The sequence below is a fragment of the Prionailurus viverrinus genome, chromosome A2 (assembly GCF_022837055.1).
Source record: "Prionailurus viverrinus isolate Anna chromosome A2, UM_Priviv_1.0, whole genome shotgun sequence".
Classification (NCBI taxonomy): Eukaryota; Metazoa; Chordata; class Mammalia; order Carnivora; family Felidae; genus Prionailurus; species Prionailurus viverrinus.
The window spans coordinates 34,737,477-34,750,140 of NC_062562.1; the positions used below are offsets into that span (position 1 = coordinate 34,737,477).

At 38.9% G+C, this 12,664-nt stretch overlaps 1 protein-coding gene and 1 pseudogene across 1 annotated transcript in view; both read left to right on the forward strand.

The window, feature by feature from the left end:
• Positions 1–12,664, forward strand: part of TAFA1 (TAFA chemokine like family member 1) — a 511,847-nt gene that overhangs the window by 138,283 nt on the left and 360,900 nt on the right. The window lies entirely within an intron of this gene.
• On the forward strand, positions 11,771–11,868 carry LOC125161377 (uncharacterized; annotated as a pseudogene).

Below are 12,664 nucleotides of genomic sequence, written 5' to 3' on the forward strand. Positions count from 1 at the left end.
GGCTAAAAACGCTTGATTTCATTCATCTCCCCCAACCTAGGTTAAGTGTCTCATTTCTGTATTCCCATAGTCCTCTCTACTTACTTCTATCTTGCACAATTGACTCCGGGCTGAAATCACTTGCTGTGCTGACTGTACTTCCCTTGTAAATGTTGATGTTCTTGAGGATAGAAGCTGGATCTTGATCCTCCGGGTATTCCTGTTCCTAGTATAGGGTGGATGCTAAATAAATTTCTGATAGATGAGCTAATTATAGAGGCTTAATTCTTGCCAATAAACTGGAAGATCTACTAGAAAGATGGGAATGACCATGTAAGCAGTGTCTAAATCTGCCAGGGACTGTACTAAAGAACATCCTTCTGGAACAATTTAGGCATACAGAGACTGAATGCAATCTGGAGTTTCATAGCTCAAACTCTTAGATCTATAAACTGTATAATCCCTTTTGAATCTCCTGACCTTATCTCCCAATCTTGCATTTATGCAAAAATCTCCTTTCTGCTGACCGCTAGTGAAATGCTTTAGCTGGGTTGCTGATCGTTCTTCTTTTTTATTCTATAACAGATATGCTAATCTCAGGAACGATGCATTTCAGGTCTAGCATCATTAAATTAGTATCCCATTGCCTTGCTGCAATTTACTGCTGAGTCAGCATTTCCAGTACAATCTCTATTTTCCAGGGTTTCTAATTTGGCCATAAAAATTCACTCGGAGTAGAAGCTTGTCATAGGAAGTCCTGCTTCTGAATGGCATTTTTTTTTTCAAACAGAATCTTAAAATACATCGTTTAATGTAGGTGAACTATTGCAGAGTTTATAGATATTCAAGTGGAATTCTGGAAAGGGCCTTCAAGGCATTGTAACTTGTTCCTCGAAATGTTGACACTTCATCATGGACGTGTCATCAGGCAAGGTTTGAATAGATCCCTTTGTCCTGCCTTGGGTATTTGCCCTGGGTATATCGTGTAGAACACTTCCAGTTTCTGTGAACTCAATCAATTCTCCTTTTTGCAGAATTTCTTCTTTTTCATTACATTGTTTCCCCTTTCCATTTGTTTTTGTTCTTAGTTTTTCACCTCATGATCTCATCTACCACATCCATTATTATTGCAGTGTGTGTGTGTGTGTGTGTGTGTGTGTGTGTGTGTGTGTGTGTGAGATTGTGGTGTAAGAAGTGTCTACATGGGGAAATTGATATCAGTGCTTATGGTTGGCTCTCAAATGTTCACGTAGAATGATCCACTTTGCAGACGGTCTATATTTCTCCTCTGATTTTACTTTTCCCACCCATCTGAAATAAAACAGATTAACTCCTCTCCCCCCACTCCAGTGCACCATTAATGATTGTAAAGGCCTTTGTAGATTCTCTGAGGTATATCATTTTGGGAATGTATTGTGTTCTCCAGACTCGATAAAATCTCTTTGAAAGTCGTTGATTTAAATGCTGTTCTACCTATGCCACTATTTTGAAGTGTATGGGTCCCTTTTCTTCCATTCTATGGAGAAGTGAAGAGTAGTTGGTCATACATGAACTCTTTGTACAGTTGTCCATAATGGGTAGTGAAAAGGATTAAGTTCAGGCCACAGTGCAGCAGCCTAAAAGAGAATTTGAACATAGATGAATTCCCAGAAGTTTTGCTATTTTGTGCATGGAGAACCATCAACTGTTGGAATTTTGGAATTTCACCTTCTCCCTGATGAGTGACTCTGAATCAACCAATAATGCTAACGGTGGAAAACATTGGTAAATTTGCAGCAACCTCCCTGGCATGAAGTGGGAACCCCCAACACCCTTTCTGCTATTAGCAAAACTGCCTAATCAGCAACAGTGAGACTCCCACTCCAAGCAGATTGTCTCCACTCCAAGCCTGTCTAAAGTCTTACGTTTAGAACAAGACTTTTTAGGGTAACACTTTGATCTTAAGCTGTCTCAGAATAAATAATTGTACAATTAGGCCAACTAAGCTTTTGAATATAAAGTGCATGGATGTAGTTAAAAAGATAAGCTTAGACTGTTTTATTTATTCAGGAGCATCTGTTCCATGCCAGGTACATGGCTCTGGTCTAAAGATGCAAAAAGTAAAGAAGATGTGTCCTCTACCCTCAAATTGCCTGCAATCTGTTATGCAAAACAGATTCCTGACTGGTACCCTATAGTGCATTTTAGAATTAAAATAAGGTCTGTTTATTCAGCAAATATTCATTAAGTGTTATCTATGTTCAGGGCACTATTCTGGACTGTGGGAGTAGACTGATGAACTAAATAGGCAATACCTTGCCCTCCCATCTCCCAGGAAAGAAGAATGCACCAGTAGTCACCGTGTGTGTGTGTGTGTGTGTGTGTGTGTGTGTGTGTGTGCACGTGCGCTCACGCGTGTTCAGGAGTGGGGTGTGTGTGGCTAGTGACTTGGTTTTGCCCACTGCTATATCCCCTCCATCTAGTACAGTACCTGCTGCATAGTATATACTCAGTAAATATTTGTGAACTTGAATAAAAATAATCATGAGTAAAGCAAGGTCACAGGTGCCTCAAAAGGAGAAACCCTTGCATGGCAAAGTGATCATCAGGGACAAAGGAAGGACTAGTTCCTTCTGTCTGCATCAGCTTGAGAAGTCCAGCCTGACCTTGAGGTGTTTGGAGGAGATGGAAGAGTGGAGAGAAGCGAAGCAGCAATGTCAGACAAGGGAGAGAAAAGCTCAAACAAGTGTAGATGTGAAAGACCATAAGGCATTCCAGAAATTCACTGCAACCCAAGCTCAGAGACTGGACAGGTGGTTTGGAACTCGACCGTGAAAGTCTTACTTGCCAGGGACAAGGTTTTGCTCCCCTATGGATTAGTGACACCTGAAAATGTTTAAGCAGAGTAGGTCTTGAACCCATCTGCATTTCTGAGTTTCTCCTTTCCTGTGCCACCTCTACCACCATCTTGGGTAGTGTTTTGTCCTTCCTGTTAGTACATTTTCTTCCTCATCTGTCAGCCAATCAGACGGCATACCATTCCTTTGAAATTTCGTCAGATCTGTCCTTTATGGTGAACAGAGTTGGATCCTGTGTCTCCTTACTTAGAAAGTCACTAAACAACTTGGCATCTTGAAACCTCTCGCAAGGAAGAGCCACCTTCCTGGAGCAGCTAACGGGATGCGTTGCAGAGTGGGTGAGAGACCAACAGTGCAATCGGTAACATAAAGAACGCCAGCAGAATCTGCCTTCTCACATTAAAAATTAACAATTTGCAATCTACAGCAAAGCCTGCCACACTCCTCCCTTGTGAAGCTCATAACAGGAGAAAGCACCCTCCCCAGAGGATAAGAAGGGAACATTTTTATACAGAGGTGCCAATTTAATCATCAGAGGAAAGTTCTGTGTATCAAAGGGAGGGCAGAACTCTCAGGAAGAGGCTGGTGGTTTAATAGCCCATTTGTGAGTCCTGAAATCCCGTTATAGGCTTGTATAAAGGCCAGAGGAAGTACATCCGCCATGAAGCCTTGCGCAGAGTAGACATGCAGTAAATATCTTCTGAATGATAAATAAGACCAAGGATGTAAACTAGCCACCTCTGGCAGATGCCTCAGCAGTAAGAATATTCTTAATATCATTTGCAGAAGCTTTACAGTTTATAAAGGCTTTCATTAACGCTGTCATTTTTATCTTCATTACTACCAAGCACGAGAGGAGAATTTTCACCATGATTCACAGGGGTCTTAGGAATGGGAAGGGAACTAGTCAAGGTCACGTGGCTGCTTAGTGCTGTGGTTGGGACATGTACTCACATCTACCGAATCATAATGTAGGATGTTCCTTCTGTGCTCAAAGAGGGTAAGTCCCATACAGTAATGCTCTCATTCTTTAGGTGTGGTCTTAGGCGACTGCTTCAAAATCAGCTAGTAGGAGTCAAAATGCAAACTGGAGGCCTTCACCCAATCAAACTCTCTTGAAGTAGGATCCCGGGGGGAATCTCTATTATTAACCGCAGTGCTTCAGAATTCTCACCATTGTTGTCTATTTATTGGTCCTAACAAACTTTTTTTTTCTCTAATTTTATGTCTTTGCAAATACAAGACAAATTTGATTTGTTAAGTTCACTCTGAATCACTACACCTTGTTTTAGGTTGTATTCCTCCCAGCCTGGTGGCATTGGGTGTAACTAAAGATTCTTAAATATCAAAATTTGATGAATTAGGGTGTGTCTATCAACTCACTTAATGTTGTTAGAGCAAATCATTCCCTGAAGTTCCCAGCATGTTCAGCACATAATGTAGTAAACCACATAGTCATTCTCTGTTGTATATTAATATATTTGCCAACTTTGGAGCAAATAGTTAAAAACTGTACAACTTTGTATTTCCAGAAAGACTCAATCCTTAATCGCCATCACCCATTTAACCCATCTCCCCACTCATCTCCCCTCTGGTAACCATCAGTTTGTTCTCTATAGTTAAAAGTCTGTTACTTAGGAGGTGCCTGGGGTGTTCAATCACTTGGCTGTCCAACTCTTGATTTCGGCTCAGGTCACGATCTCAAGGTTTGTGAGTTGAAGCCCCGTGTCAGGCTCTGATGTAGTCTTTTGATGTAGTCCCAATAGTTTATTTTTGCTTTTATTTCCCTTGCCTGAGGAGACCTATCCAGAAAAAAAGTTGCTTGTGCTGCCTTCTAGGATTTTTATGGTTTCAGGTCTCTCACTGAGGTCTTTAATTCATCTAGAGTTTATTTTTGTGTATGGTGAATGTGGTCAGCTTTCATTCTTTTGCATATAGCTGCCCAGTTTTCCCAGCACCATTTGTTGAAGAGACTGTCTTTATCCCATTGCATATTCTTTACTCCTTTGTTGAAAGTTAATTGGCCATATAATGGTGGGTTTATTTCTAGGCTTTCTATTCTGTTTCGTTGATCTCTGTGTCTGTTGTTAGGCCAGTACTATACTGTTTTGATCACCACAGCTTTGGAATATAACTTGAAGTCTGGAATTGTGATCCGTCCAGCTTTGCTTTTCTCTTTCAAGATTGCTTTGGCTACTTGCAGTCTTGTGTGTTTCCATCCAAAGTTTATGATTGTTTGTTCTAGTTCTGTGAAAAACGCTGTTGGTATTTTGATAGCAATTGAATTGAATCGGTTGGTTGCTTTCGGTAGTATAGACATTTTAACAAGATTTGTTCTTCCAATCCATGAGGGTGAAATGTCTTCAAATTTATTTGTGTCATCTTAAGTTTCTGTCACCAGTGTTTTATAGTCTTTCACCTCTTTGGTTAAGTTTATTCCTAGGGATCTGGTAATTTTTGGCTCTGTTGCAAATGGAATTGTTTCCGTAATTTCTCCTTCTGCTGCTTCATCATTAGTATATAGAAATGTAACAGATTTCTGCACAGAGATTTTATATCTTGTGACTTTACTGAATTTATGTATCAGTTTTAGTTGGATGGGGTATTTCAGGTTTTCTGCAAAATGTATCATGTCATCTGCAAAATGGTCTAAGTGTTACTTTTTCCTTACCAGTTTGGATGAGTTTTATTTGTTTTTGTTGTCTAATTGCTGTGGCTAGGACTGAGGGTAGTATGTTGAATAAAAGTTTCGAGAGTAGACATCCTTGTCTTGTTGCTGACTTTAGGGGAAAAGCTCTCCGTTTTTGATGTTTGCTGTGGTTTTTTCCATACATGGCCTTTATTATGTCGAATTATGTTCACTCTAAGCTGACTTTTTTGAGGGTTTTTATCATGAACGGATTGTATGCTTTGTCAAATGCTTTTTCTGTGTCTATTGAAATGATCTTATAGGTTTTATCCTTTCTCTTATTTATGTCATGTATCATGTTAATTGATTTGTGAATATTGAACCACACTTGTACCCCAGGAATAAATCCCACTTGATTGTAGTGAGTGATTTTTTTAATGTATTATGGAATTCAGCTTGCTAGTATTTTGTTAAGTATTTTCACATCTATGTTCATCAGGGATATTGTTTGTAGTTCTCTCTCTGTCTCTTTTTTTTTTGTGGCATATTTATCTGGTTTTGGTATCAGGGTAATGTTGGCTTCATAGAATGAATTTGGAACTTTTCCTTCCTTTTCTGTTTCTTGGAACATTTTGAGAAGAATAGGTATTAACTCTTCTTTAAATGTTTGGTGGAATTTGTCTGTGAAGCCATCTGGTCCTGGAGTTTTGTTTCTTGGGAGGTTTTTGATTTCTGATTCAATTTCTTTGCTAGTTGTCCATCTATTCACATTGTTTTGATTGGTTGTACATGATATCAGGGTAATTTCTATTCGAGGATAGGAATTAAATTCAGAAGACACTGGTTTTTCTTCAAATCCTACTGGCAGTTTATAATTGTGGCCAATAAATTCTGGTATCAAGGGCTTAGCTAAAAATTATTTATGATAGGGGCGCCTGGGTGGCACAGTCGGTTAAGCGTCTGACTTCAGCCAGGTCACGATCTCGCGGTCCGAGAGTTCGAGCCCCGCGTCGGGCTCTGGGCTGATGGCTCAGAGCCTGGAGCCTGTTTCCGATTCTGTGTCTCCCTCTCTCTCTGCCCCTCCCCCGTTCATGCTCTGTCTCTCTCTGTCCCAAAAATAAATAAATGTTGAAAAAAATTATTTATATTTGAAGTTATTTTACCTACCATGAGCTTGAAAATCTTTTTATAAAAACTTAGTTCAAGTAATCTAAATCTGCTGCTTAAGCCATTCAAGTAAGTGTATTTGGAGAGCCTGGGTGGCTCAGTCAGTTAAGTGTCTGACTCTTGGTTTGGACTCAGGTCCTCATTGCCCCATGTGGGTCTCTGTGCTGACAGCATGGAGCCTGCTTGGGGTCCTTTCTCTCCCTCTCTCTGTCCTTCCCTGGGTTTCATGCATACGCAAGCTTTCTTTGTCTTTCTCAAAATAAATACATTTAAAACAACAACAACAAAAAACACAAACAAGCATATATATATGTGCGCATATATATATGCGCACATATATATATGCGCATATATATATGCGCATATATATATGTGCGCATATATATGCGCATATATATGTGCATATATATGTATTACATAATATATAAAGTCTGTACCTTAATTCTCAGAGTATACAGTCTTTATTTCATTTATAACATATCACTTATTTGCAGTAGTATTGGTACTGGAATACCTACCTTTTTCTCTGCATTAGATCTGTACTTCATTTTTTTAAATGTTTTTTTGTTTTTGTTTTTGTTTTTTGTTTTTTTGAGAGAGAGAAAGAGTATGGGTGGTGGAAGGGCAGAGAGAGAGAGAGGGAGACACAGAATCTGAATCAGGCTCCAGGCTCTGAGCTGTCAGCACGGAGTCTGATGTGGTACTCGAACTCACAGACCATGAGATCATGACCTGAGCCAAAGTCAGATGCTCAACCGACTGAGCCACCCAGGTGCCCCAGATCTGTACTTCCTTAAGGGAAGGGTCATATTTTTAACATCTTCTATCTTGCACAAGGTCTTAAGCAAAACAGGTGTTACAACACTGGGCCTCTATCGTGTCCTGAAATGATTCATGTCTGCAAGAATTGGTGCCCTTCTCCTGTTGAATCAGAGTTGACATTGAGTGACCAACAGAATATGCCAAATGTAGTGATGTGTGACTTCCAAACCTTGGTCATAAAAGGCACCGGAGCGTCTTCTTTTCTTGGATCATTCACTCCAGGGGATACCAACTTTCATGTCATGATGACTCTCAAACAACCTTTTGCCCATGTGGAGTGGAACTGAGGCTGCTGAATAAAAACCCAACACAAAGCTGCTAGCCTTGTAGTTGAATCACCTTGGAAGTGAGTCTTTTTGACACCGCCATTACCTGACTGCAACGAAACAGAATCCAAGCTGGAATCACCCAACCAAGCAGTCCCAATTTGCCTTACCACAGAAACCACAGACCAATAGTTGCTTGATCACATAGCAACTGAACAGCTGTTTAATGGATAGGACTTTTATGGCTAATGGATGATCAGCATTGCTTTAAGCCAATAACTTTTGGGTAATTTGTTACTCAACAATGGAAAATAAATACACAGTTTTATGACTAGAGACAAGAGCATGATGTGAAAGATTCAGGTTATTGGATGCATGCTAACTGCCATAATGATCATAATCTATATCTCATTCTGTTGGTTTATATGAAGATTTTAAGAGAAAAATTAATTTTTAACTAGGTTTTAGAAGAATAGATTATGGTGGTGAGGTAGAGAAAACAACTTCTACTTGTGGTAAATTCTCAAAAGATTAAACCTTCAGTGGTTGGTCAGAAGGTTTGATATCCTGGTAATGAGAAAGGATGTGAGTTGCAGAAAAGGCAAATTTGGAAATTTAAGAAAGACCTGTCAGGAAGCCCTTCCAAAATGGTGGAATAAGTCCCTGTAAAAATCTGCTCTCTGTAAAAGCAATAACAATTGCAAACATTGTCTAAATCAGCTTGTGTAGGAATTTGGAAGTAAAGGCTTCTAATTAATGTAGCACTTATTCAAAGAATGCAGCTGAATGTCAGTAAGAAAAGCAAGCTTTGTGACGTCTTAAGTTTTCTTATTCCCGTTTCCCCGTCCAGGCAAGGTAGTAGCTGTGGAAACCGATAACCTCGCAACCATGCGACTTGTCAAAACCAACAGTTTGTGAGGCGCGCTGGGTAGGGCAAAACAGTTTGGGTTCTCTCAACAGCCCGATCCCTGGAGTATTTTCACTATTTTTCTTATCCAGTAGCTCCTTGAAAAAAAAACCAATTCTTAGGGCTTTCTTTTATGTAGTCTGATGCAGATTTGTCTGTGCAAACAGCCTATCCCGAGTGTTAAAACAGTCAGCTGCAGTGATTTAATCCTGAGGCAGGGATACAAGTGCTGACCAAAAAAATTAAAAGGAAGAACTGAGAAATAAGATGTCCATAGGAACATTTTAAATGCTCCAGCATATTTTAAATACTCGAATAAAAGCCCAGAAGTAACACACATGTTCAGGGCTGTGCCCATGTCAGAAATAAACTGAGAAGGTCCTGAACTGTGTTTTATCTGTGGGTCATGTTGAGACTCAGTCCAGGGCAAAAGTGGAAAGCTAATTCAGAGTTGTAAAAAGCCAGAACACTGGAGCCATGTCCTAAAACATACAGATACTCAGCAAAGACTGGGATACCTACTGGTTCCAGTTATTTAAGAAAATCTCTAACCATTCACTAGCTAACAATTAAGTTCCTCAAGCAGAGATGTGAGTGGCCACATGTACACACAATTCAGACATTACACAATTAGTCCGGAAAATTCACTGAACCATCACCAGTAACAATAGCAAATGTTGTGGAGGTGTGGGAGGCACCGTAAAGCCTCCTCCCCAAAGACATAGAAGTTCTCATGGTCAGGAGACAGGAATCTGTTCTGTTACCTGAAAAGGACTTAAATTAGCCAACAGCTGGTTTGGAAGAGATTATCCTGGATTATCTAGTTTCGAATTTAAAGGCTCTTTGAATGTGGAAGAGAGAGGAAGAAGACTTCTCCGAGGGATAAAATGTGGCAAAGATTCAAAGAGCTGCTAATGACTTGGAAGAAGTGATAGGGCCACCAGTAAAAGAATGCAGGCAGTGTCTAGAAACTAGAAAAACCTTAAAAGAAAGAAAACAGATTCAATCACAGAGCCTCCGGTAGGAATGTTGTCCCGCCAACACTTTGGTTTTAGCCTGTTGAGACTCATTTTGGACTTAGGACCTGCAAAGCTGTAAAATGATAAATTTGCATAGTTTTAAATCACTAAATTTGTGGTAACTTGTTTCAGTGGCAAGAGGAAAGTAATATGGGGTCAGGGAGGACATGCTTTTCAGAATTGCAAGATTATATATTTAAAATGACAGGTTACAAAAAAGAGGAAAGCATGTCCCATACCCTGGAAGAAAGCCAGTCAATGGAAACTATCCCAGAGCCAGCACAAATGTCAGACTTCATAAACAAAGACTGTAAGTAAGCTATTAAAAGCATTGAGTGAGGAAAAAAAAAAGCATTGAGTGAACTACATTAAAAGTGTTTAATAAAAGTTATGTCTAGGGGCTCCTGGGTGGCTCAGTCGGTTGGGCGGCCGACTTCGGCTCAGGTCACGATCTCGCGGTCCGTGAGTTCGAGCCCCGCGTCGGGCTCTGGGCTGATGGCTCGGAGCCTCGAGCTTGCTTCCAATTCTGTGTCTCCCTCTCTCTCTGCCCCTCCCCCGTTCATGCTCTGTCTCTTTCTGTCTCAAAAATGAATAAAGTGTTAAAAAATTTTTTTTAAAAAGTTATGTCTAAAGATGAGTGAAAAATTTGAGAAAAATGTCTCACCAAATTGTCAATAAAGAGACATTATAAAAGAAAGAGGCAAATAGAAGTTCTCTGAGTTCTTGACATAATAAATGCCATATATGAAAACCCACAGCAAACATCATCAAAAACTCAGAGCTTTTCCCCTAAAGTCAGCAACAAGACAAGGATGTCTACTCTCACCACTTTTATTCAACATACTACCCTCAGTCCTAGCCACAGCAATTAGACAAGCAAAACAAATAAAAGGCATCCAAATTGGTAAGGAAAAAGTAACACTTAGACCATTTTGCAGATGACATGATACATTTTGCAGAAAACCTGAAATACCCCATCCAACTAAAACTGATACATAAATTCAGTAAAGTCACAAGATATCTCTGTGCAGAAATCTGTTGCATTTCTATATACTAATGATGAAGCAGCAGAAGGAGAAATTAAGGAAACAATCTCATTTGCAATGGAACCAAAAATTACAAGATCCCTGGGAATAAACATTTGATCTGGCAGAAGAGAGAACAAAGAAAATTTGAATATAGATCAATTTAGTCCAAGATTTCTACTATATTCTTCCTTCCTCCCTTCCTTTCTTTAAGAATATTCTTTAAGAATAAACCAAAAGAATGAAGAAAATGAACAGAACCTCAGTCTGTGGGAACCTCATTACATGTACAGATATATAGATAAATGAATTAAGAAAAATGAGGGAAACAGAAAAAAATAGTGAAAAAATGACATAAATATTTTTAAATTTGATTAAAAAACCCTGAATTCCTAACAGGATAAACTCACAGAGATGCACACCTACACATATGTTCAAGTTGTCAAAATACAAAAATAAATCTTGAAAGCAACAAGGAAAAACAGCTCATCATGCGCAAGCCTCCTCAAAAAGATTAACATCACTTTTCATCAGAAATCATGAAGCCTAGAAGGTAGTAGGGATGTACTCCAAGGAAGAAATAGATGATTCACTAATGATAGACTTCAGTCTTCAATACCACCCTGTCAATAATGGATAGAATAACACAGAAATAGAAAGCTTAAAAAATAGAGTTAAGAAGCATCTATACGGCACTTCAACCAATAACGGAATGTACATTTTTCTCCCAAGTACATGTGGTACATAGTCCAGGGTAAGCCATATATAAGTCCATAAAACCAGCCTTGATAAATGTAAAAGGATAAAAATCATATGTTTATTCTCCAACCATAAGGTGATCAAATTTGAAATAACAGAAGGAAATTGGGGAAATCCACAAATAGGTGAAAATTAGACAACATAGTCATAAATAGTCAAGGTGTCAAAGACGAAAACTGCCAATGTTACACAATACATTGTGGTAAATAAAAATGAAGATATAAAATACTAAAACTTACGGGATGTTACAAAAGCAGTTGCTTAGAGGGAAATGTATAGCAATGAATACCTATATTGAAAAAGAAGAAAACATTTAAAACTAACAGCCTAATCGTCCACTTAAGAAAGAAGAAAAATAATGCTCACTTTGGCAGCGCATATATTAGAACAATGCAGAGAAGATGAGCGTGGCCCTGTGCAGGGATGACGTGCCAATTTGTGATGTGTTCCATATTTCAAAACAAAACAAGAAAAATAAGCACAAGTTAAACTGGAAGAAGGAAAGAAGAAAGGAAGGGAGGGAGGAAGGAAGGGAGAAAGAAGGGAGGGAGGGAGTGAGGAAGGAAGGAAGGGAAGGAGGAAGGATGGGAGGGAGGGAGTGAGGAAGGAAGAAAGGAAGGGTGGAAGGAAGATTATAGTAGAAAAAAATGAAGCAGATAATAGAAAAACATGGGAGAAAATCAAAACTTTGTGTTTTGAAAACACAACAAGATTGACAAAACTTTACCTAGATTGATCCAGAGGAGAGAAGACTCAAATATCAAATTACTACAATAAGGAGTCAAGAAGGGAATATCACTAATGATATTACAGAAATAAAAATAATGAGAAAATAATCTGAGTAATTGTATGCAAACAAAGTAAACAAATTCCTAGAATGAAGTCTCTAAAACTGAAGAAAGAGAAAATGTGACCATACTTGTAACAAGCACACATAATATATTAGTAATCAAATAATTTCCTGCAAAGAAAAGCCCAGGCCAAGATGGTTTCATTGATGATCTATCAAACCTTAAACAACACCAGTGGTTCACAAAGCCTTCTAAAAAAATAAAAGAGAACATAATGCTTCCCAGCTCATTCTGAGTCTGGTAGTATTCTGGTAACAAAATCAGACAAAGCTCAATATTCCTTATGAATATAGACATATCCTCATACAAAATACTTGTAAGTAGAATCCAGGAATATATGGAAAGGATTATACTCCATCGCAAAGTAGAATGTTTCTCTAGAATGCAAAGTTGGTTTAACATA